We start from the raw sequence: 25,317 nt of genomic DNA on the forward strand, positions 1-25,317 counted from the left end.
GTTAAGCACAGTTTAGCTCACATAAAACTCGCTTTTATTAGCAAAAACCAACTTCCGCTCAGAAAAACTTAGAAAAAACACAGTTTTATGTTGGTTTAAGTGTGTTTTGGTATGAAAGTGGGTTAACTTTTTGCAAGGGTCAGGAGCATGGGTTGCAAAGCACTATATTTTCGACAATTTTTAAGATTATTCTCTCGAGAACACCGTTATGTCCTTATTTCCGCTGCGCATGTTTGCGTTAAATTCGAACCACTATTACCTTTTCCTCACATTTGAACAGTGTAACATTTCCATTACCTGCCGCTCACAACATCGTATGACATCTTCTTCTGCAGACCCGCAACATCTCAATGTCCAATTTTACGCAAATCGTCCGTGGATCCCATTTTATTTTTCATCGACTTAAATATTTCCCCATTAAGAGATGCTCCCCAATAAATCCAGTTTGACCCGGTATTTCGCGCCTTCACTGCGTCTAGTTGATAAGTATTTATAGTAAGACAAACAATACACCCCAACGCTCAATTCCATACAGTTGGCGTTATCCGCGTTAAGCCATTTGACAAATATCATTTGCTTGTCTCTATTGAAAGAAAATAAAACGAGCCTATATCTTTATTGTTGGTTTGTAACCTACGTAGTATACTCGCCGATAGCATATTTATGCAGAGATCGGAAAATCATTGATAAATGTATTCGTCGTTTCAATGCTTAGGGCCTAGTAATTTCGGCAAATCGGAACTCAACTTACGTAAAACACTTGCTCAATTAACCGTTGAACTCCACCTCCGTTGTTTGCAAAAGGTTCGAAGGCGGAGCTTTGCACGTGCTATTATTTAATTGGACGATTGCCATTGAGGAACAAACACACGATTGGTTCGGCATGTTGATTGCTAGACAAAGGAAGCCAATTTTGTCGGCGAGAAACTTGTCGCTTTATTGCTTCAGACAGGAAGCGGCTTTCCTTTGATGACGTCAAACTGTCAATTCACATGGAGTGCAAATTTTCGGAAATGCTAACATTAAACTTTGGATTAAATTATCAAAATAAAGCAAAAGCGAAGTTGAGAAATACTTATTGAAATAATTAGCCTTAGTTCAAATAAGACGTTTTGCGTTGTAAATCAACGAGTTTTCATGACAACGAAAACTTTAACAAACAATACCGCGGCGCACAGGGATCGATATACACCCTTTCAGTTATTAACTGATTATAATTACCTCCCCTGAATGACGTCATCCGGGGATACCCGATTATCGACTGTAAGCAAACAAAGAGATGTCTGTTTGACAATGTGTGTTTTCAACGGTGTAAATGGACTTAAAATATGAACGAAAAGGTTTGTACTGACCTTATTATTAATAATTTATTATTTTCTTATGCAATTTTGATATTCGGTTTATAATGCTGATAAAGCAGCGGTATTGTTTTTGTCTGTTATATGTTTTCGCGAGGACGAAACGTTCAAACGAAGGATTTTTTACTGAAATAAATCCTGTTCAGAAATGTTGATATAGATTAAATAGGTGGAAATATTGACTTGTTTTATCTAAGGACATTTCGTATTCGTCAAAGTATGAACACTCGTTGGCATTTATATTTTGAAGCAACTAAAGGACGCTCGTACTGGTCTTAGTCATACCGTGCTTTTGTACCAATTGACCATTTTTTTAAATTGAAAGCCAACGGCATCCAATGCAACATATGGTTTGTTAAAAAGCTATTTGTTTGATAAGAGCTTGTACTAAGCTATACCCGGCCTAATGTGTATTAATGTGTAAAGTACAATGAATCAGTTATCATGAATGTTATGAAACAGAATTTTGTTCAACAGATTAATGACCACGACTATGCTGTCCAGTTTTACACAGCAACACCAGTATTCGACTCAAAACCGGATGGAAAACAGATTCAAGACATTACTGTATCACTCGAGAAGAAGCTGAAGGTAAATTAAATTGTTTAGTCAATTGATTTGTTTAAATAACATTTGGGAATAAAACATTTATAGACATATAATAATTAATATCAATACAAATAAAATGAAATTCTTAACCAATAGGATAAAAACACATCTTATTATTTGTTAACCACGTTTGTGGACTTTGTTATACTGATTTTAATGATCCAAAATAATTGGTAAAGTTGTTATTCACTTGATTTTTTTTAATATTATTAGTTGATCTTCATGAAATTTCAGTCTAACAGGATCTGCTGTGTGCCCAAATGTCACACCACTGGCTAAGGATTGTTAGAAGGCTATGGAAAGCCCAGCTATCATGCATTTCCAGCTGAAGATGATCCAGTTCAAGCTGTTTGGTTGAATAAAATACGAAGAGATGAAGACAGACATTTTAAGGTCAGTTGTTAGTGGTTTCAGTAAAACTTTAAATGATTTTGTATAAAGAAAAATAAAACATGTAAAGTACTATACATTTTCATGTCAGAAAAATAGTGTTGATGTGATTCAAAAAAAGCACACATATTTATTTATTCTTTTTTTTTCTTTCAGATAAGTCACAATACGGTTGTCTGTTTTCTCCATTTTGAACGTGACTGTCTTGATGAATCTGGATTTGCTAAGCAGAGGTATCTAAAACCAGGAGCCATCCCTACACTATTCGACTGCTGGAAGGACAAACCACATCTGTTGAAGCGAATTCAAGTGGAACGTGCAATTAACAAGATTAAAAGTTTTCACATATTTGATCAGGTCATTCTGGTTTCTCTGTTTGGGATAATTAATCAAATTTGGACAGTTTGCTCATTGCTCACTCTTTTCCAAGACCCAATTATACCATGTCCTGGTGTTTAACATACATACCATTTATATGAACATTTGTTGTTCGTGTACATCATACTACATGTAGGCTAATGAAAAACCATTGGCTGTTCATGTAATATTTGTACATTTTTTGGCTTTGTATAAAGTTTTTGATAATTATCTTGATATAAGCATTGATTTAGTTACAGATTAATGCTTAAAGAGTACTTAAAGCTACACACCTTGAAATAAAGTACATGTTCATATAGATGCAATTTGAAAGTGTGCAAAATTTTCATTAAATCTATAGTCTAGTTAGCAAGTAATTTATTATTTTTCAAACAGGAATAACTGCTTTTAAAACTGAAAGAAGGATTTCTATATTAAACACGATTATTTTTAACTTTTTGAAGCGCAAAAAAGATGGCTTTCTACCTTGTTACCACCAGATATATTCTAGTTGGCATAATAAAATTAAATCTATAGCCTAGTTTAATAGCAAGTTATTTTTTTTTCAAACAGTACTGCTTTTAAAACTGAAAGTAGGATTTCCAGACGTACACATCCATTTCGACAAACACGATTATTTTTAAGTTGTAAAGTGCAAAAAAGATGGATTTCTACCTTGTAACCACCAGATATATTCTAATTGGCATAGATAAAATATGTCACTCATACTTAAATTTACTATGCCAAATAAGGTGTGTGGCCTTTACATAAAAATTGTATATACATCTTTTTAATCATGTTTGTTAATTTGTTTTGATTGTATGACTACTGAATAAATAATTTTGTTAATAGAAATTTTAGTTTTTTTTGGGAAATATTAGGTAAAACTAAGAAAGTCCAATGCATATTGAGACAAATCAGTACTTAAGTTCGTTTCCTGGGAAGAACCATTACTGATTCTCAATGGGGATCGAAACTGGTTGCTCCAGATTGCTTAGCAGACACCATAGCAACTATTTCACTAAGACTCTGCTACAGATTTGCGTAATCCTTTGAGTGAAAACACTTTGTAATCAATGATATAAGCTTTATTACAACAGAAATAATGCAAGATAAGCACATTTGAGTAGCATAGTTCATCACAAAACAGTATGAAGTATCATTAATTGTAAGATTAATGATGAAAGACAACATGTGAAAGCTAGAAATCATAAACTAATTTAAGGAAACACAATCTGAAAATTACAAACATTCAGATACAGGTATTGCACCAAAATGAGCTGAGATCCTATGATTATATTGAATGAATAAATGTGATTTGAGGTGAATCTCACAAATACTGACACTAAAATAACACAAAATTGAATACTTTCAAATATAATTTAGATTATTTCAATACTCTTTATTTCTGATTACCGGTTTTTCATGGAGCGGAAACACTTGCATCTAACAATTGTTGAACTGTTACGTTCAGATGTCCATGTGTCGAATACATTACCGTCATGAAAAAACACATAGCTTCGTTGAAAAGGCTTTTCAACACCCAGTTTTGAACCTTTACCAGAACTTTTGGTCCATTCCAGAATGTTCATGTACGAAAAGTCTTTGAAGATCGGTCTGGTGCTTTGGGTCCATGTGCATTCTTCCAAATTAAGATGTTCTTCCGCTGTTGACACTGTTGATTGTCCTTGACAGTTCATACAGGACGACTTCTGCTTAGCTGCAAATGGCTGGTCTGGATAAGGATCAACAATTAGGATGTTATCCTGGTTGTCACTGAATTTCTTTACCCCTGGAAAATATATAAAAGTAAAGATTTAAACTTTGTAACAGAACATTAAGATTTAAGGTGTTACAAAAAAAGCACTACTCCAGAGTCTGTTTCAGATACTTGTTTTCCACCTAATAAACGCCACCCCTACCTTCTTTGTGACCAAAAAATGTATAAAGACAATTTAACTAGTGGCAACCAATTTCTAATGCAGACTTAAGAGAGTAATGTAACTTATTATGTCAGGGATTTTAATTGAAGCAGAAAGCTGTGTGCCACTATGCATGTTATATACATTGTAAAGTACTATATGCTGTGTGGTCGAGTCAGGCTGACTAAACAGATAAAACTTATTTTTAACAGACTGGTTGACAGAAACATAGAAAAAAATTCACAACATGAATGTGCGTTTTTAATATAAAAAGCAGGCTTTTTCCTGGCCATTTTGGGAAAAAAGCAATTGCAGGATTGTGAATTTTTCGTGCCAAAAATCAACTGATTTGGGAAAAACTAATATAAAATAACCCTTCACAATCATTCAAATTAGATGAAAAATCATATTATTCATGGTAATGTACTTTGTTAGATGTCATTTACATATAATTGAGTTAAAATAATCATAACCTCTTCTTTCTTTTTTTATTGGGAATTATTTTTTTCAAATTACAATTTAGGTTAGGGAATGGGTCCGTTTAACTGACCCGTAGATACACCAGGAAAAGGCCTGAAAAGGCGATATAAAATAAGTACCTCAAGCAAAGTTCGGCTTTTGTCTCATTCGATTTCACAGCTTGTCCCCGGCATTTCAACCATATTCGCAACTCTGTAACTTTGCATCTTTCTGGTTGAAGTTGCGGTAAAACAGCGCCAGGGACATCCTTGGCATACAGCTACAAAAAATAAAAGGCAGGTTTTAAGCATTATTGCTTCTTTAGAAAAAAATCATGTTACTTATACAACATACAAAATTCATCATATTATTTTTTTTAGAAAATGGTTTGAAATGAATATGATCGATACTGAATGTAGTGTAAGTTACATGTTTTTTTTTAAAGTGGCAATAATGCTTAAAACCTGACAGCTGAACTTGTATGCTTTCATGTTGGGTCTCTGTACCGAGTCAATATTTATTAGAGTGTATTTATGGTACATGACTATGTCCGGATATATTCATGCCACCAATGTGTATGTATTTGCATAATTATATTAATAATAAACTTAGGAGTATTTATTATAGTGAATTCACATTTTAAACAAAAAAACAAACCTTATGACAATCACAGTCGTGTACTGTTGTACTTTCTTTTCTGTTACAGGATCTGGTTCAGCCATGGTACTTCACTGTTTCTGAACATAGCATTTGGGATGATTCCTGAAAAAACCCCACATATAATGCTTTTTTTGCAGCTGATTTTTATATTATTTCAACACTTCAGTCAAACACTCAAAGAAACAAAGGATAGTTTCGGTTTTGAAAGTTTATAAATATAGACTCTATATTTATAAACTTTCAAAACCGAAACTATAATAGAGATTTTGGTGTAAAAAACATGAAAGTTAAATGACCCGTTCTCCTGATTGGTTTTCATTCACATTCTTCTACTTTCTAGTTCTATTTAAGAATAAAAAAAGCCCCGAAATCATATAATTCCTATGATAAAATCATGATTACATATATAAACTTTCTGAAAATAACTCGTAATACGCTTTGCTTTCAAAATTTGGCATTTTTATACAATATTTACTTTTAGGTTCCAATCCAGGTGTAATGGTATATGTACGAACATGAAATGTGTCTTGACAAAACGGAATGTTTAATGCATTTTTCCTCACTTCATCGTACTTAAAAGTAAATATACAACAAGCGATAGATTTAATATGCGTCAATAAAATAATAAAAATAAAACATGTGTGCAACTTACGCATATATTGTGCTAAAGACGTTGATTTCTTCAGCGACACAGTAAAATTTTATTTTCTCTGACGAATTTCTATCCCCCGTTGACGTCACATCCGGCTAAGGGACACAACTCTAACACTAGTAAAAGCGAATAACTGAAAGGGTCTATACCTCGATTTTTTTTAATGAACAATCAATGAAGAAGTGTGAAAACACCAACAAAGACATTTTTTTTCATCTTTTAATTTTTGTCAAAACAATTACTACCCCGTTCATTCCTAACCTTTCCCGCTATTTGTTGTTTCGACAACGGCCCCTTCAGTCTATAACATTATAGGGTGTAGTTTTTTTGCAATAACAAAAATGGCGGCAATTGTGAAGATTTACGATTACGAAATGGATTTTTTGCAATTTAGCAACCAGGAAAGCGTTGTGTCAATGTATTACGCGCACTGAATTTTTATTTTGAAATTTGAAGGTAAAAAACTGCGCGCTATGCATGGTAAAATACGGTAATTCATGAATTCCTTTGTGCTAGATGTTTCATACATATTTTTGAAAGTAATATTGAAATGTCTAGCATACAAATCTTGTAGATTTGTGAAACCTGTGAAGTTAGTATGAATATGCATATTACTTTCACCACTGTAAGTTAGAGTTCTTGACCTGTTCTAGAGAATTTTAAGAACATTTGTACAAGAACTGTTTAAGAACTGCCTTCAGGAACACTTCAATAACTTTTTAAGGACCTTTCCTGTTCTTGAACTATTCTTGAACACTTTAAGAACTTTTTTGAATAACATGTTTCCTTCTGATGTTCTTAAACAGGTCTACACAATGTTTTTGAACGTATGATGGACTTTTTAAGAATCCAATATATTCTTAAAAGGATCTGTCATTGTTCTTGGAAGACTTAAAAGACAAGTTTAAGAACGTTTTAAGGACATCTTATTTCAAGAACAGTTTAAGATGATATCAAGAACTCAATGTACATTGCATTGCTGTTTTTACAAAGAAAGAATATTGTGTGCACAGGAAGTTGAAACAGAAGGCACATGGTTTATGTTATATTTGAAAATGTAAGTCTTTAATAAATTACTGGCTGAACTGATCAGCCATTGGTTCCATTTCAAGTTCTTTGGCACTGTAAGTGTAACCATTTCAGGGAAACCATTGATTAGTAAATGATTCTTGAACTGAAAATGAGACTATTCATAATCTTTTCAATACATGAATTATTCATGAACATATAGTGCAAAGTTGTATTATGAAATTTAAAGAGTATTATCAAACCACTTGTATCTCAGTTATTAGTGTTATATTTAAATTATTGTTATATGTTGCTATCAATATGTTAAGTGCTAATACAAGGCTTGTTTCTTCTCACCCTGACCTGTTTGTTGAGCTTTAGTAACACTTATGATAACCTTTGCATAAATTGACAAATTCTTGTTCATGAATAGTTCATGAACACTTCATGCCACCTCAGTTCATGAACTCTTGAAGAACTATGGTTCATGAACTATTCTATTTCAGTTCGTGAACAGAAAATGAGCCATTGAAAAATAGAAGGAAAATGTTCATGAACTGTTTGTGAACAGCAAAACCCTGAAGAATTTTTCAAGAATTGTGTTGTTCATGAACTGTTCAAGAACACTTCATGCCATTGATGTTCATGAATAGTTCATGAACATTTCATGCCATAATGGTTCAAGAATAGTTCATGAACACTTCATGCCACACGGGTTCAAGAATAGTTCATGAACACTTCATGCCATAAGGTTAAAGAATAGTTCATGAACACCTCGTGCCATTAGGTTTCAAGAATATTTCATGAACACTTCATGCCATTAGTGTTCATGAACAGTTCATGAACTAAAATTTCAATAACTTTTCACAGACGTGGCTCATTTTCTGTACATGAACTATTCGTGAACAATTCATGAACTTAGTTCACGAACAGTTCATGAACTGTTCACAAATTATTCGTGAACTGCAGAACAACATTTCGCAGGGGTTGTTCTGAGAAAATTGGGATTAATGCATGTGCGTAAAGTGTCATCCCAGATTAGCCTGTGCAGTCCGCACAGGCTAATCAGGGACGACACTTTCCGCTTCAATGGTATTTTTCGTTTAAAGAAAGTCCCTTTTAACCGAAAATCTAGTTTAAGCGGAAAGTGTCGTCCCTGATTAGCCTGTGCACTAAAACTTCTTTTTCACAACGACAGGTACACATGAAGACTGCTGTTTAAGGTCGGCATAATCATGCAGCATATTTATTTGAATGTATCAACATTAAAAAAGACTGTTCGTGTGAACCCTTTACAAACTCATCATTTTTATTGATTTAAATCTTTTTGCAGTCCCTAAGAAAGTTATATTTACTTTAAGACCTTCCTTACTAGATTCAAGTTTTGAAGGCTTCATTCTCAATCCTTAGTTACTGATGAGCAGCAAACAGCATAACACCTGAACAGACTGCGAGTTACTCCAGGCTGTCCTGGTTTTATGCTGTTTGCACATAGCCATTTTCACATTGCTTCTGAGTGGAAAAGGGTTAATGTACAGGAAATTAGTCTTAAAATGTTACAGGCTCATGCTTATAGACTTATGTTTAAATTTAATCTGCAAATCAAATGATTAACTTACGACGCTCTCAAGCCCTAAATAAAATAACAGACTTCAAAAATTTGCTGATGCTCTTCTTAACTTCTCCACATACTGATGACTTATGTCACAGCCAACATGCACCAACATCCACTAATACCTCAGTCACAAATAGAGACCGATCCCCGTCCGATCAGCGGCCGACTTCTTTTTCCGTTCATTGGGCGGGCGACCGGGCGATGATCGCACGGGCATCGGGTCATTTTGTGGCATAGGGCGGTGTCCGGATTAATTTTAAGTCTCACTTAAAATTTTACCCGACGTCGGGCCCGGGAAGGTATCGTATTGAGATCGTAAAAAGATCGAACGATCAACGCACGGTTATCGCCCGGCGATCGCCCGACATCGAATTCATCGTATACGTGTATCGGCAAAAATCAAGATATTTCACAGGGACATATACATCGTCCGGCGACCGTCCGATTGCCGGAGGGCCTCCGCACGATGACTGACAGACACCGGACGGAGCTCGTAAGGAGACCGAAGGATTCCGGTAAATGCACGTGGACAGATCACATGGGTAGATTCAGCGCCAAACACCTCCATTTAAAGTCAAGATGCTGAAGAGAAAGGTTGCAGTACGGCAAATGCCACCTCCTCAAACAGAAGGTCAGCCCGATGATGGACAGCATGACCAGGAGAAAGAAGAGCCATCGCAGCCATATATAAATCCTGAGCAAGCTGAAGCAATCGCCCAGTCAAAAAAAAAAGAGTCAAACGCCAGTGAATGGTAAGAGTTGCCTGTGGCCAACAAGCGCAAGGTGAAGGCCAGCTTTATTTGTTTGAAATAATCTCTAAAATGTTTTTAAAGTCACTCTTTAAATCCGCGCTTTGTGATTCCGCATTTTCACGGCATAAAATCTTTTCAGTTTAGGTACTTGGCGCTGTATTTGTCAACCTAATTTGGTAGGTCCTAGATAGATTGCCTTATTTTGACAAAATAACAGGTCATTGATAAAAGTACAACATTGATACAAATGATCGCAGAATGCCTAGAACTATTACGAATGCATTTCACATTATCCCGAAAGCTCTTCGAATTTAAATTCGAATGACAGTCGGGATCGGTCTCTAGTGTTACTGTAAGTATATAAGTACATCAATAAGTATGTCAGACAATTTATACTCACTCTTGAATGCGAGGCCCGACTCTTGTACATATTTCTTGAAACAACTCTGGCTTGAGACGCAAATAAGCTTCGAAATCGGCCGGGTTCTCGAGACGCAATTCATGCTAAAGGGTCTCGTATTGCCCGTAGAGGGATCGTCTCGGAATCGAAGGCTTGACCCACCATCGTCTTTTACGTCGCTGTGGTTCTTCGAACTCCTCAATTATTACCATAGCAGCAACTACAACGTTGAGGCGGTGTCTGGCTATTGCGTGCCTCTCCCTCAGCTTCGTGACTCGCTGATCTCTGTTCATGACCATAAAACAGCCTGCAAATGAAAGTTTATGGACTGCACGCATTATATATATACCATTTTTCAGACGGCGCGACACGCTTACCTTGCGGAGTCCGATGCCCGCAAGGAGCCCGGCCAAAGCCCGCCAGATTGACGTCCGATTTATTAAAACTTTCCGGCTTTCTTGCGGCGCTACGTCGATATTGCGACGATAGCAGTCCAAACATCGGCCGGTTGTCGCCCGATTTACAATTTGACGCTCAACCCAAACGTTTTTCTCAAACTGTCCGATTACCGTTCGATCATCGGCCGATTTTCGTCTGGCGCCCATAAAAGGCCAAGTTCGTGTCACTCATCGGACGGCGACCGGCTCCGACGTGTCAAGTTTTCCCGATGCCTGGAGATCGGACACATCGGCCGGCGACCGGATTATTTGTGACTGAGGCATTATTTATCCAATAATAATATTTATTACAATGTTTACTGTGAGTTTGCAGCAGACGACCAAACGCCATCAGTGACAAAAATGAAGTTTAACAAATGAAATCAAGGAAGTTAAGCTACAATCATATTTGACCAAGAGCTAGCGATCATACGTGATCAAGATTTTTTTTTATAAAATACGCAAACATTCACTTTTTTAACACTGTTTGATTTCCTGATTGCTAAAGCTATGATTGATTCAATGAATATTTTCAGCATCACCATCAACATCAAGAGGACAAATTGGTTAACGCTACATTAGTCATTGTTGACTCAGGGGCTACTTCAAAGTACCATGTTTACTCCCAAGTTTAATGCATTATACCCTGGATAAGGAAAATATGCTAAAGATACCCAGCCATAGTTCAGAATACTTTTTAGTACATCTAAGAGTACCTGGGGTACTCTTAAGTTATACCTGAGCCAACAATGACCAATTACGCTTTAAATTAAACTGCCTGTAAATTTTGTTTAGTTATTGTAAAGCGGAGATATTTGTTTACTATAACAACATAACTGCCTATTGATGTAGTTGTCAACTTTTTAAGTGAACAAAAGGTCCAATATGGCTAAGATTTTCCAGTTGCATCATGGAAAGTGTATGCACTCTATTTGAAAACTGTGCCATTGGTCATGGCCAAAATATTTAAAAGCTTACTGCAAATCATAACATGGTACTTGCAAGATAAATGAATTAAAGTAGTGAAAATGTATGCAAGTTATTTGCATTGAATGGTTTAAATATATCTATTCTCTGAATACACTGCACTTTCATAAAGCCTGCCAGAGATATGCAAAACAGGTAAAACAGAACTTCACTCAAACAGAACTCAGAATTAGAACTCACAGCTCTCTTTTTACACATCACAATTGAACTCTATGGAGTGAAAAATGCTTCACAATGTTAGAACATACATGTTTGACAACTATGAAGGTTGTTCTCTTGCTCTGGATTCATCATTTCAGTCAATAAATTCCATAACTTAGGATGGTCACATGACACGAGGAGAGAATTGTACGCCAGCGGGAGTTCCAGCCCCTCGTTTAGCAACGGTCTTCATTGTTTGATGTTAATTGCCTCTTTGACTCCCCGTTTGTTGTGCAAGTCCTTGGATGCTAGTATTTTGGTATTATTTGGATCGATCTTGTGTCCTGTGTGGGAGCAATGTTCATATATGGCCGAGTGGGATCTGGCTACATGTTCTCTCAGTCTTATTTCCAATGATCTTCCTTCTTCACCTATGTAATAATATTTGATGGGTGCAAAATTCTTGGTTACAAAGGGATAGATTACAAATGCTGAAAAAAATATCAAATGAGAATTAGCAATTTCCTCACTAAGGTCATATAAATGAATTGCCTAAATTGCCTAAATTATGCGAGGTATGATTTATGGCAGATGACTAAAGAAGTCTGCACTGGTAGTGCAGAGAATGTAAACACATGGCTTTGGTATGGTAATTTAATTGGATTGTGTCCATTAATTTAACATCCATGCACTATCTTCAAGTGTTGTGTGTATTTGAAAAAATGCCAGTGTTATGCAATTAAATGGAGGGACATTTGCAGCAAAATAAGCTGCATTTTATTGTGATGAATGTCAAAAGCAAGCTCAGGGATATCAAGATGAATGTCTATAATCAGATTAAAAACCAACATTACCTGACCCTATAATTCATCATGGGCAAATTCAAGATTCAGAAAATAAAACTGCAAAAATCATAAGTAATGGAAATCTTACCAATCAAAATAAGTGGATTTGACAGTAAAGCACACTAGAAAGTTTACTTGATAACGGGTGATATACTATATTCTATTGTCATATTAATTGGAATTGTGTGCAACTTTAAGAGACACAATTGGAAAAACTAGCCTAAAAACTTGACTAATAATCATTTGATCAATTAGACACAGATGCCATAATACTTAATAGCTTGAGTCATCTTTAAACAGGCCATATTTTTAATGTGGTTCTCGCTAGTAGTGGCGCTGACAATTGGTGTTGTTCTAAACATTAAATATCTGGGGCCAGCTTAGATGCTTTAATATTGAAAGTTGTAATTTAAATGCTTGGAAAGTATTTGTATTGCCCCTAATGTTTAAAACCTTTTTTACAGTATCAAACAAGTGAAATCTTGATGATATGCTGTAAGGTATTTGTTGTTGTCATTAAAAAAAGGAATCAATGAATATGGCTGTTTTTAATTGATTGAGTGATCACATTGATAATTCCATTTATGAGGCCGTAACATCGTTCACACTGTAATCTAAGAAAGCAAATATTTAGATAAAGCCATACTATGCTATCCGATAAGAAATTTGCATTTCATACACTAACTTTTGTAGATCATATGTACATTCTGAATTGCATTTAATTTAAATACTAAAAGTCCATTGTCAATTGTCGCTTCCTCGCAACCTCTTTTTGAAGAATACTGTGGCTGACATTGACATGCGGTGAACAAATAGATATATCTGACTTTAAATTGTGAAAAGCATGATGGCCACCAAGACAATGATCAGTACCGGTATATTAGATTTCAGCATGTGGGAAGGAATTTCATCTTCCATGAAGACAATAGTTAATCATTAAATCAACAGGAAACTCAGAAGTGTCTGTCTCTGAAACTCCCTGCAATGTTTCTGAACCGATAAAGATTTGTGTGAGTATCATAACCCTTTCTGTCGGTCGGTCGGTCTTTCGGTCTGTCTGTCGGTCTGTATAAAGTGTTTGCTCTCTAATTCAAGTAGTTTTCATCCGATCTTCACCAAACTTGGTCAGAAGTTGTATCTACATGATGTCTAGGCCAATTTTGAACATGGGCCTTGCCGGGTCAAAACCTAGGTCACAGGGTCACTTAGTGCGTTTTAAACATTCAGCATGTTGTCCGCTCTCTAATTCAAGTAGTTTTTATCCTATCTTCACCAAACTTGGTCAGATGTTGTATCTAGATAATCTTAAGGCCAAGTTCGAACATGGGCCTTGCCGGGTCAAAAACTAGGTCACCGGGTCACTTAGTGTGTTTTTTAACATTCAGCATGGTGTCCTCTCTCTTATTCAAGAAGTTTTCATCCGATCTTCACCAAACTTGTTCAGAAGTTTTATCTAGATGATCTGAAGGCCAAGTTCGAACATGGGTCATGCCAGATCAAAAACTAGGTCACAGGGTCACTTAGTACGTTTTACACATTGAGCATGGTGTCCACTCTCTATTTCAAGTAGTTTAAATCCGATCTTCACCACACTTGGTCAGAAGTTGTAACTAGATGATGTGTAGGTCAAGTTCCAACATGGGCCATGCCGGGTCAAAAACTAGGTCATGGGGTCACTTAGTGTGTTTTAAACCTCACCATGTTGTCCGCTCTCAAATTCAAGTAGTTTTTATCCAATCTTCACCAAAATTGGTCAGAAGTTGTATCTTGATAATGTCTAGGGCAAGTTTGAATATGGGTCATGCCGGGTCAAAAACAAGGTCACGGGGTCACTTAGTGAGTTTTAAACATCACAATGTTGTCCGCTCTCTAATTCAAGTAGTTTTCATCCAATCTTCACCAAACTTGGTCAGAAATTGTATCTAGATGATGTCTAGGTCAAGTTTGAATATGGGTCATGCCGGGTCAAAAACTAGGTCACGGAGTATCTTAGTGCGTTTTAAACCTCACCATGTTGTCTGCTCTCTAATTCAAGTAGTTTTCATCCAATCCTCACCAAACTTGGTCACAAGTTTTATCTAAATGATCTCTAGGACAAGTTTGAACATGGGCCATTCTGGACCTAAAACTAGGTCACGGGGTTACTAATTGCGTTTTTTAACATTCAGCATGGTGTCCGCTCTCTAATTCAAGTAGATTACATCCAATCTTCACCAAACTTGGTCAGAAGTTTTATGGAGATGATCTTAAGGCCAAGTTAGAACATGGGCCTTTCTGGGTCAAAAACTAGGTCAAGGGGTCACTTAGTGCGTTTTAAAAATTGAGCATGGTGTCCGCTGTTTTTTGTGAAGACGACATGCAAAATATTATGTGTCAATGCGGCATGTGGGGGTATTCGTCACGTCTGTGACATTTAAGCTCTAGTTTGTATTAAAAAGAAAATGCAATGAATATTATTATAAATTTGTTCTAGAAAGTAGTAGTAGTAGGAGTAGGAGTTACGAGTAGGAGGAGGAGGAGGAGGAGGAGTAGTAGTAGTAGTAGTAGTATGAGTAGTAGTAGTAGAAGTAGTAGTAGTAGTAGTAGTAGTAGTAGTAGTAGTAGTAGAAGTAGTAGTAGTAGTAGTAGTAGAAGTAGTAGTAGTAGTAGTAGTAGTAGTAGTAGTAGTAGTAGTAGTAGTAGTAGTAGTAGTAGTAGTAGTAACTTTCAAAGCAATTTCTACAAGTTAAAATTCCTTAACCCTGTTCAAGTTATATTAAAACACACTCTGATTTCTCTCAATATCAAAATACTGTCCAGGTTTTCAATTAACTAACTATCTGATAAGCCTGTGTGTGGCTGTGTGTGAGTCAGATGGTGTGGTATTTCTGCTGTTAATCTATTGGTTATAACATATAACAGCCTTTTATGATTGGCTGAATTTAAATACAGAAAGTTTACCTGTTAGATTGAAATACTGCAGTTAAGACAGGGTAGAAAATAAACAGGTTTAACTTGTTGTTAAAATAAAGTTTAAGTAATTTCACAAACAGTAGAGTTAATGAGTTTTTCCATTAACAACACTTTCTTAAAATAATAATGTTTTGTCATCATTTGGTAAGTGACATAAAATGTTGTTAAATAATGACATGCATACAGTGTTTCAGCAGTGTGTCTAGGAATAGAACAACAACTGAAGGTTTGTGCTGTTCATAATATTTCTAAATATTCCTTAAAATTTATGCTTCTTATGTCATCATTGTAGACCTTTTTTGGATGTGATGTTTGAGGTAATTCTGCAACCTGACACTTTATCTTCTAAATTGACTTATTCAAAACGTGACATAAGATCAAAAGTACATTTATTTTAGTCACCAGTAGGACTTCAATATTAAGGGTAGAAGACTACAGATTTATTGATTTCAAATTGTTTGTCATTCTTTTGACAGCTTGACGGCCGACTTAGAGAGCAACAGCAACAGTTTCAGCAGCAACTTCTCCAACTGCAGCAACTTCTCCAACAGCAGCAACCACCACAGCAGCAACAACAACAACTCTAGCAGCAACAAACCCAGCAGCAGCATCAACCACTGCAGCAACAACGAAAATGACGTCATTATACCAGCGCCGCCATTTTGGCATTTTGTATACAGACCGATTCAGTGCACATTTTCCAGAACACTTCTAGTTATTCGTTTAAAATCAATAAAATGCCATTAATCTATAATCTGTTTTTTTTATATATTTTAATCCAGCTTTCCATTAAATTCCATAGCTTTCTACGGAATTCTTTATAATTCTATGAAATTCCACATCGTTCTATGGAATTCCATGGCATTCCATTGAATTCTATGGCGTTCCATGGAATTGTATGGCATTCCATGGAATTCTATGGCGTTCCATGGAATATTATATGGCATTCCATGGAATTCTATGGCGTTCCATGAAATTCTACGGCATTCCATACCATATCAAGTCCCTCTTCTGATTTTTTTTTCACTTTTCCATTGATTGCATGGAATCGTATGGAAAGTTAGTGCCAATACTCCACGGAATTCCATTGAAAGATTTCTATAGAATTCCATTTGATTCTACGGCAGATCTACAGACGGGCATATAAGGAAAAATGCCCCGCCCCATTGGAAGCCATGTTTTTCAAGCAAACATAATTATTTTCGAACTCAACCAAGATATCATTGACACCAATCTTCTGACCAAATTTCATGAAGATTGGACAATAAATGTGGTCTCTAGAGTGTTAACAAGGTTTTACTAAAGCCATGTATAGCCATATAAGAAAAAAATGCCCCGCCCCCTGGTGGCCATGTTTGTAAAGCAACCAAAACCATTTTCGAACTCATCCAAGATATCTTTGGGACAAATCTTCTGACCAAGTTTCATGATGATCGGACAGTAAATGTGACCTCTAGAGTGTTAACAAGGTTTTACAATAGCCATATAAGGAAAAATGCTCCGCCCCCATGGTGGCCATGTTTTTCAACCAACCGGCATCATTTTTGAACTCGTCCAAGATATTATTGGGATGAATCTTCTTACCGAGTTTCATGAAGATCGGACTATAAATGTGGCCTCTAGAGTGTTAACAAGATTTTACTACAGCCATATATAGCCATATAAGGAAAAATGCCCCGCCCTTTGGCAGCCATGTTTTTCAAGCAAAGGTTAAAATTTTTGAACTCATCCAAGATATCATTGGGACAAATGTTCTGAGCAAGTTTCATGAAGATCGGAAAATAAATGTGGCCTCTAGAGTGTTAACAAGGTTTTACTAAAGCCATATAAGGAAAAATGCCCCGCCCCCTGTCGGCCATGTTTTTCAACCAACCGGCATCATTTTCAAACTCGTCCAAGATATTATTGGGATGATTCTTCTGACCAAGTTTCATGAAGATCAGACAATAAATGTGGCCTCTAGAGAGTTAACAAGATTTTACTATAGCCATTTATAGCCATATAAGGAAAAATGCCCCGCTCCGTGGCAGCCAAGTTTTTCAAGCAAACATAACCATTTTCGAACTCATCCAAGATATTGTTGAGACCAATCTTCTAACCTAATTTCATGACGATTGGACAATAAATGTGGCCTCTAGAGAGTTAACAAGGCAAATGTTGAGGGCGCACAAGCACGACGGACAACAGACAAAAAGCGATCACAAAAGCTCACCATGAGCACGTTCGGCTCAGGTGAGCTAAAAATAAAACAAGGGCTGTTTGTAAAACATACATGCCCCCCATACAGGCTGTCAGTTGTAGTGGCAGCCATTGTGTGAATACGTTTTTTGTCACTGTGACCTTGACCTTTGACCTTGTGACCTGAAAATCAACAGGGGTCATCTGCCAGTCATGATAAATGTACCTATGAAGTTTCATGATCCTTGGCATAATTATTCTCGAGCTATCATCAGGAAACCATTTTACTGTTTCGAGTCACTGTGACCTTGACCTTTGACATTGTGACCTGAAAATCAATCGGGGTTATCTGCCAGTCATGATCAATGTTCCTATGAAGTTTCATGATCCTAGGCCGAAGCATTCTTGAGTTATCATCCAAAAACCATTTTATTGTTTCGAGTCACTGTGACCTTGACCTTTGACCTTGTGACCTGAAAATCAATAGGGGTCATTTGCCAGTCATGATCAATGTACCTATGAAGTTTCATGATCCTAGGCGTAAGCATTCTTGAGTTATCATCCCGAAACCATTTTACTATTTTCAGTCACTGTGACCTTGACCTTTGACCTAGTGACCTGAAAATCAATAGGAGTCATCTGCCAGTCATGATCAATGTACCTATGAAGTTTCATGATCCTAGGCCTAAGCATTCTTGAGTTATCATCTGGAAACCATTTTACTATTTCGAGTCACTGTGACCTTGACCTTTGACCTAGTGACCTGAAAATCAATAGGGGTCATCTGCCAGTCATGATCAATGTACCTATGAAATTTCATGATCCTAGGCCTAAGCGTTCTTAATTGTTATCGTCCGGAAACCATCTGGTGGACGGACCAACCAACTGACCAACATGTGCAAAACAATATACCCCCTCTTCTTCGAAGGGAGGCTTAAAAAGCATGATGATTCAGCCCAAATAAAAATGAAAATAAAAGTAACACAATTCAAATTATTGTGAATAAATTATTGGCCAAGCCTGAAGTTAGTAGTGCACCCAAAAAATGTTTAAACCCCTAATCCTTTGCATTGAACTTGGTGCAAAGTGACCCCAGTTTTGTTCGTTTTGTGTGTGTTTGTTGTGTCCACGTAGGTGTGTGTCTACTGCAACATTCATTTGTGCCTTGTTGTTAGGCCATTGGTTCCTTGATGTAAACAAAGGACCACATTTTATAACAAGGTTTCTCTACTGCTGGTGCAGCTGAAGGTTTTTTATTGTGTATTTGTAAACACTATCGGGAGGAATTCTCGTTTATATAAATATATATATAATGCAATTATCAAAGTGTTGTCCCAGATTAGCATGTGCAGTCCAATCAGGGACGACACTTTCCACTTACATGATATTTTTCGTTTCAAGAAAGTCTCTTCTTAGCAAAAATCAAGTTTAGGCAGAGAGTGTCGTCCCTGATAAGCCTGTGCAGACTGCACAGGCTAATCTGGGACGACACTTTACGACATGCATTAAACCCCCTTTTCACAGAGCACAGCTCATACAAATATGTGGAATCATAATTATGCCTGCTCAAGTTTCTAAATCGAGTTTACGGGCTTATTGACAATCTTGTTATTGACATAACATGACAATGTAAGCAGCTGTGCATACCCAGGTCAAATGCAATTCAAAAATACTATTATATAATATAATGGTTATGTTTATTAAAATATCACTTCAATGTGGCATATAAAATTGTCATTGTGAATTTAATGGTCTTACTCTTAAACAATCATACCTCAAAGTGAGGTGATTTAATTGTGTTCTTAAAGTTATCTTGTCTGAGGTCCCATCGATTGAGCAATTTAATGCTTTTTAAGTGGACATTAAGGACACTGATAACAATATTCATGGTAAGGCAAATAGACATATTGTTTTGAATTACCTCAAAAGCATTTCATTCAAAGATAATATCAGAAAGCCAAGATAAGAGAAAAACATCCCATATTCAGCTATTTGTGGTGGAATTCAAGTCAGTGATACAATGAATGCATCAAGAGATCAATACTATAATTTTCATTTATTTGGTTTTCACAACATTAACACTGTCATCAGAAAGCAAATATTACAGATACAGCAATCATGCCATTTGAAATAAGGCACGAATTCATACAATAATCTTCATATAATAATGTAGTTCATAAGAATATTATGATCAAGTGGGCATATGCGTTCATAACTTCAACATCACAAAACTCTTTCGTGTTGACATTTTGTTTTTGTATTCATTTGCATTCATGAAATGCTAAATCATTAAAAATAACTACCTTTAACACATAATACTTAATCCAAAAACACTTCCAGTCTGTCTCATTACCATTTGCTCACTAATTCTTTGCAGCCCTAATTATAGCCACACCCACAGACCTCCACGGCCATATAAACCTTTCTCCCATTAAACTGTACTCAAATTTAAAACACTTACCACCCGAATAAAAAATATAGTGACTAAATACAATTATCTTTGAAGTTTTTTACATTAATCTGAGACAATAAACAGTTGTATTTATTTCCTGATCTTCATATGCAAATAAACACGAATTATATATATTTTTTTTCTTTTTTTGGTAAATATTTCTATTATATCATGGTTCAATCAATTTTCATGTACTAAGGGAATAAAAGTATAAACATGTTTGTCTTAATTATAATTACCTTAACTTACAGTCAATCCCACAAGCTCTGTGATCTGAATCTGAATGAATGAGCCTGGTGCAAGTGAATGTGGAAAGTTGCTGGAGCCGCTTGAGTACCAAGATGACTTTTGAGCCAATTTAACCATCAATCAAAACAAATTTTGCTGGATCATACAATAGATCCTTCCTTACCTTCCTTTGATTGTTGCAGCTGATGAAATATGACATCAGCATTAATGGCCCTTGAACTTTGTAACAAACAGTCCAGTCTAAAATAAAACCTTGCCACTACACTTCCTTTTTCTTGCAGATTGGAAGAATTTAAAAATTAGATCATCACATTTCAATAAATAGATCAATTTTTTAAGTTCATTGTTTTCATTTATTTTTGTACACCATGATATCATATTATTTTTTTATAGATACATTTTATACAATAAGTACTTTATCAACCAAAAACCAATGAATTTTAGTTATCAAGCTCCAGAACAGTCATGCAATATATTTCTGTAAAGTGTTCTTTATTGGCAAATAAAAACATATTATTCTCTATAAAAAAATTTAGATTCAAACATGCTTTAGCCAAATTTTGTTGTTTAATTTATACAATAATCAGATATAAAATAAATACATATAAAGAACACTAAAAGGCTGAAAACTTATGTTGTATGCAGTCTTCGAATTAGCCTTTAAGCCCGAAGCCCGAGTCGATTCTTGGGCCAGTCGGTCGATCCTAAATGCTTATAAAATAGTCCGATCGGTCAATTAAATATTTGAGCGTCATATCAATAACCTGCATGATTTATACGCGTTTTTAAGAGGCACGATTAAATTCGCTATTTAAATGCCTAAAATGACCCTATACGTTTTAAAGAATTGCATGAACACATGCAGCCGCCATTTTTCTAAACTGTTGTGTAAACATCCGGGTATGTTGCTATTTATAGTAATGATGCAATTGACGCCCAATCGAGATGAGGTTATTCAAACTGAACATGCGTAGATCACATTCCGGGATGTTCGCGCATTGGGCACTTTGTAATGTTTTAAAATAATGACCAATCTAGAAGCGTATTTAATTTTAGAAGCGTTTTCCGAAAATGTATTTATAATGGCAAAAGTAATTTTTCAATAAAAATAAAAGAGTCTGTAAGGGATATTGTACGCATTGCAGAGCAAAAGCACCAACTTTGAGGAAAGGGCTACAGCCTTTTTTTCGGGGAAAAAAAGACACAATTTTCTGGCTTTGGGAAATGAAAAATACTGAGGTAGATTGGAAATTTAGAGAAAAATGCATGATTTTAAAGAAATTTCTGTAGGGGAAATGGCCATTTTGGTTAAGGGGAAGAAAAAGAGGCCCCTTGCGAATTTGGGATGACACTTTCCACTTTTATTGTATTTTTGGATTGAAAAAAGTTCCTTCTTAGCAAAAAATCCAGTTGAGTTGAAAGTGTTGTCCCTGATTAGCCTTTGTGGACTACGCACATGCATTAAAACCCTTTTTCCTAGTGCAAGGCTAAAATTAGTGCTGTCCATAGTAAAAAGCACAGTTATCCTCTTTGATTGGAAAGTAACTGTACATCTGTACAAAAAACTGTAAGTAACTGTTAGTCGAAAATATTTTAATTCATGCTTATATGGCACTAGTTCTATTTGTAAAAAAATACATTGGAATACATTTATGGTCAAAAGACTTGATGAATAAAATGTTAACTTTAACCAACTTCCAACCCTTAGATACTGATAAGCAGCAAACAGCATAAAACCAGAGTAACTCGCAGTCAGTTCAGGTTCTATGCTGTTTGCACATAGCCAGGGTTAATGAGATTTTAAGCTCAATTATTCATTAAATAGTTTGAGCAATACTTCTTACGCATTTTTAGGTGTCCCATAATGAGCTTGAAAAGGTCATCATGCAACATCATTGTTTCTTCTACAAGTATTTAAGTATTGAAACTGCACACATGTGCTAAGGTTCATTGTGTGAGATAACTTCCATAATTCTGATCTGCAATTTAGCAGAATTATGCCCCCCTTTTTGTATGTAGAAAATTCAGGGTAACATTTGTGTGCAACTACTCCATAAATTTATTTTTTAAAGATTATGGTATTAAAACTTTACACAATTATGTGTTCCAGTCTGTCTGGACATTCACTGATCATACTTATGACCAGCCTTAGGCAGGATTGTGTCCTCTATTGTGTGTATTAAAAAGTGGTTAAGGTTTGCATGCAAGATGAAATTTAGGTCAAAGTTTTGTAAAACGAGTACATATATTTCTGTGTAGGCAGGTCTGGAACTTAAGCTGGCTGTAAATGGCATATATAGATCCATTTTCCATGACAGGGATCATTTACTGAACAATGGTTATACTAGTTGCTTCAATACATCTGTTTAGCAGATCACTCATTTAGAACTCCCAATTTTTAGCTCGGCTGTTTTCGGAGAAAACCCAAGGAATTGTCATAGCTTCCTCGTCGTCCGCCGTCCAACGTCCGCCATCCGGCGTTGTGCTAAAACCTTTACATTGGCTCTAAAACTAAATTGCTTCCACCTACAACGTTGAATCTTCATATGTATATGCACCTTGATGAGTTCTACACACCACACCCATTTTTGGGTCACTAGGTCAATGGTCAAGGTCACTGTGACCTCTAATATAAAACTGTAACTTTGCCTCTAACAGCATAGTGCTTCTACCTACAACTTTGAAACTTCATGTGTACATGCATCTTGATGACTTCTACATGCCATCCCATTTTTGGGTAACTAGGTCAAAGGTCAAGGTCACTGTGACCTCAAATATAAAACTTTAACTTTGCCTCTAACATCACAGTGCTTCCACCTACAACTTTGAAACTTCATATGTACATACACATTGATGACTTCTACAAACCACACCCATTTTTGGGTCACTAGGTCAAAGGTCGAGGTCACTGTGACCTCTAATATAAAACTTTAACTTTGCCTCTTACAGTTTAGTGCTTCCACCTTCAATTTTGAAACTTCATATGTACATGCACCTTGATGACTTCTACATGCCACACCCATTTTTGGGTCACTAGGTCAAAGGTCAAGGTCACTGTGACCTCTAATATAAAACTTTAACTTTGCCTCTTACAGTATAGTGCTTCCACCTTCAATTTTGAAACTTCATATGTACATGCACCTTGATGACTTTTACATGCCACACCCATTTTTGGGTCACTAGGTCAAAGGTCAAGATCACTGTGACCTCTAATATAAAACATTAACTTTGCTTCTAACATCATAGTGTGTCCACCTACAACTTTGAAACTTCATATGTACATGCACCTTGATGACTTCTACACGCCACACCCATTTTGGGTCACTAGGTCAAAGGTCAAGGTCACTGTGACCTCTAAAAGAAAAAAATTCTGACAAGCTATCACAGCCGAGCGTGGCACCTGTTATGCAGTGCTCTTGTTCTAATAGGTAATAGTGTATTGTTTTTTCACCATTTTAGGAATGGGAACTGGGTTTTGGCTAGGGAAAAACCATGTAGTTTTGACTAAAATTGTGAACTTGTTTTTTTGCTTACAAAAAATGTAAAATTCATAGTAAAAATTTGTTTACCCAAATTGTACTAAACAAAAAGCCCACACAAAAAGCAATGTATGTAATACCAAACAGTATGGCACTGATCTACATGCAAATAAAATGATAAGTTGAGGTAATGTTTTGCATATTTTTCAATTTTGCCTGAGGGTTGAAATATAGCCACATTTTGGAGATCACTACTTTATATAGTCATAACAAATACCAGTGCCAGTGGCATAATAATTATAATGATAAAAATAATAGATGAACTCATACTCTTTTAATGGCAAGGATTGTTATCTTTTGTATGTCCAGAATGAACATTATGTCATACGATCATGCATTGAATATTGGAAAATAATGTACACTGTATGGAATTTAAAGGTGTTTCTGGTAAAATATAAAAAAAATTAAAGTACCGGTAGCGCTTTTTCTTGGGGTATTGGGGTATTAAATCACTGATGGAACTACTATTTTCAATAGTCTATAAGTCTGTGCATATATTACTCAAGGAGCTATTAGGTATCTTACATAAGAACCAGGAATATTTTTACCACTTTTTCTTACATATTTCACCCACAAAAATCACACAAAAACTTGTTTCTTTTGGGGATGCTTAGTATTGAGATAGTGAAAATAAAAGACAAAAAAAACACGTGGCAAAAATTATTTCCACATGGCCTTGCTTTTTCTGCTTAATTCGTGCCCTGTGTACCCTATTGTCTAAATAAGTGCAGCATATAGCTTGCCAGTACACAGATAAAAAGATAGTAGAATCATACCTCAGAAAAGATAAAACAATATTGATCATAAGTCTTTTTGAAATAAAAGGTACCCTGAAAAAACATCAGACATAAATGCTTGTTATATGGACAAGTATTCTCAATATGAGTCAATGTTTGCTGTTTGCTTTTGTACTGATGTAATTGTCGAAATAAATTTTGACTTAAATACTCAAGACCCATAGATTATTTTTTAAACCTCTTTTTTAACGATATGCATCCAAGGCACCCATCTTTTTAAAACCTATAAATATTGCAATTGTTTTATACATATCAGTGAGCGTTTGGAATGTATAGTTTATTGAAACTTATTGAGCATATTCCCATTTAACACGGGATTTAGTGTGCAAAGCGCTTTTCATATAATAAAGTAATTTTGATATATATTTTGTATGAATGATATTTGAGACAGGTGACCTCATTCAAATCAATGTTCCAAATGATAAAAAAGTACATTTATCAAAAATATTTGCTTTGAGATTAATTTTTCACTAATATTCTCTCTATACTTTGTGTTTTTAGCTCACCTGAGCACAATGTGCTCATGGTGAGCTTTTGTGATCGCCGTTTGACCGTGCA

The 25,317-nt window shown here is 35.7% G+C and overlaps 3 long non-coding RNA genes across 3 annotated transcripts in view; 2 read left to right on the plus strand and 1 right to left on the minus strand.

Moving 5' to 3' along the window:
- LOC127840077 (uncharacterized) overlaps positions 1-25,317 on the plus strand; it is a 64,661-nt gene that overhangs the window by 28,196 nt on the left and 11,148 nt on the right. The gene's annotated exons all lie outside the window — the stretch shown is intronic.
- Positions 1,186-3,083, plus strand: LOC127840072 (uncharacterized). Its single transcript, XR_008030383.1, has 4 exons — positions 1,186-1,340; positions 1,836-1,949; positions 2,202-2,360; positions 2,514-3,083. It is a non-coding gene; the product is annotated as an uncharacterized LOC127840072 (long non-coding RNA).
- On the minus strand, positions 3,788-6,532 carry LOC127840074 (uncharacterized). The gene is made up of 4 exons (XR_008030387.1): positions 6,408-6,532; positions 5,753-5,857; positions 5,236-5,375; positions 3,788-4,506 (listed from the first exon to the last, which is right to left on the minus strand). It is a non-coding gene; the product is annotated as an uncharacterized LOC127840074 (long non-coding RNA).

The sequence above is a fragment of the Dreissena polymorpha genome, chromosome 7 (assembly GCF_020536995.1).
Source record: "Dreissena polymorpha isolate Duluth1 chromosome 7, UMN_Dpol_1.0, whole genome shotgun sequence".
NCBI lineage: Eukaryota > Metazoa > Mollusca > Bivalvia > Myida > Dreissenidae > Dreissena > Dreissena polymorpha.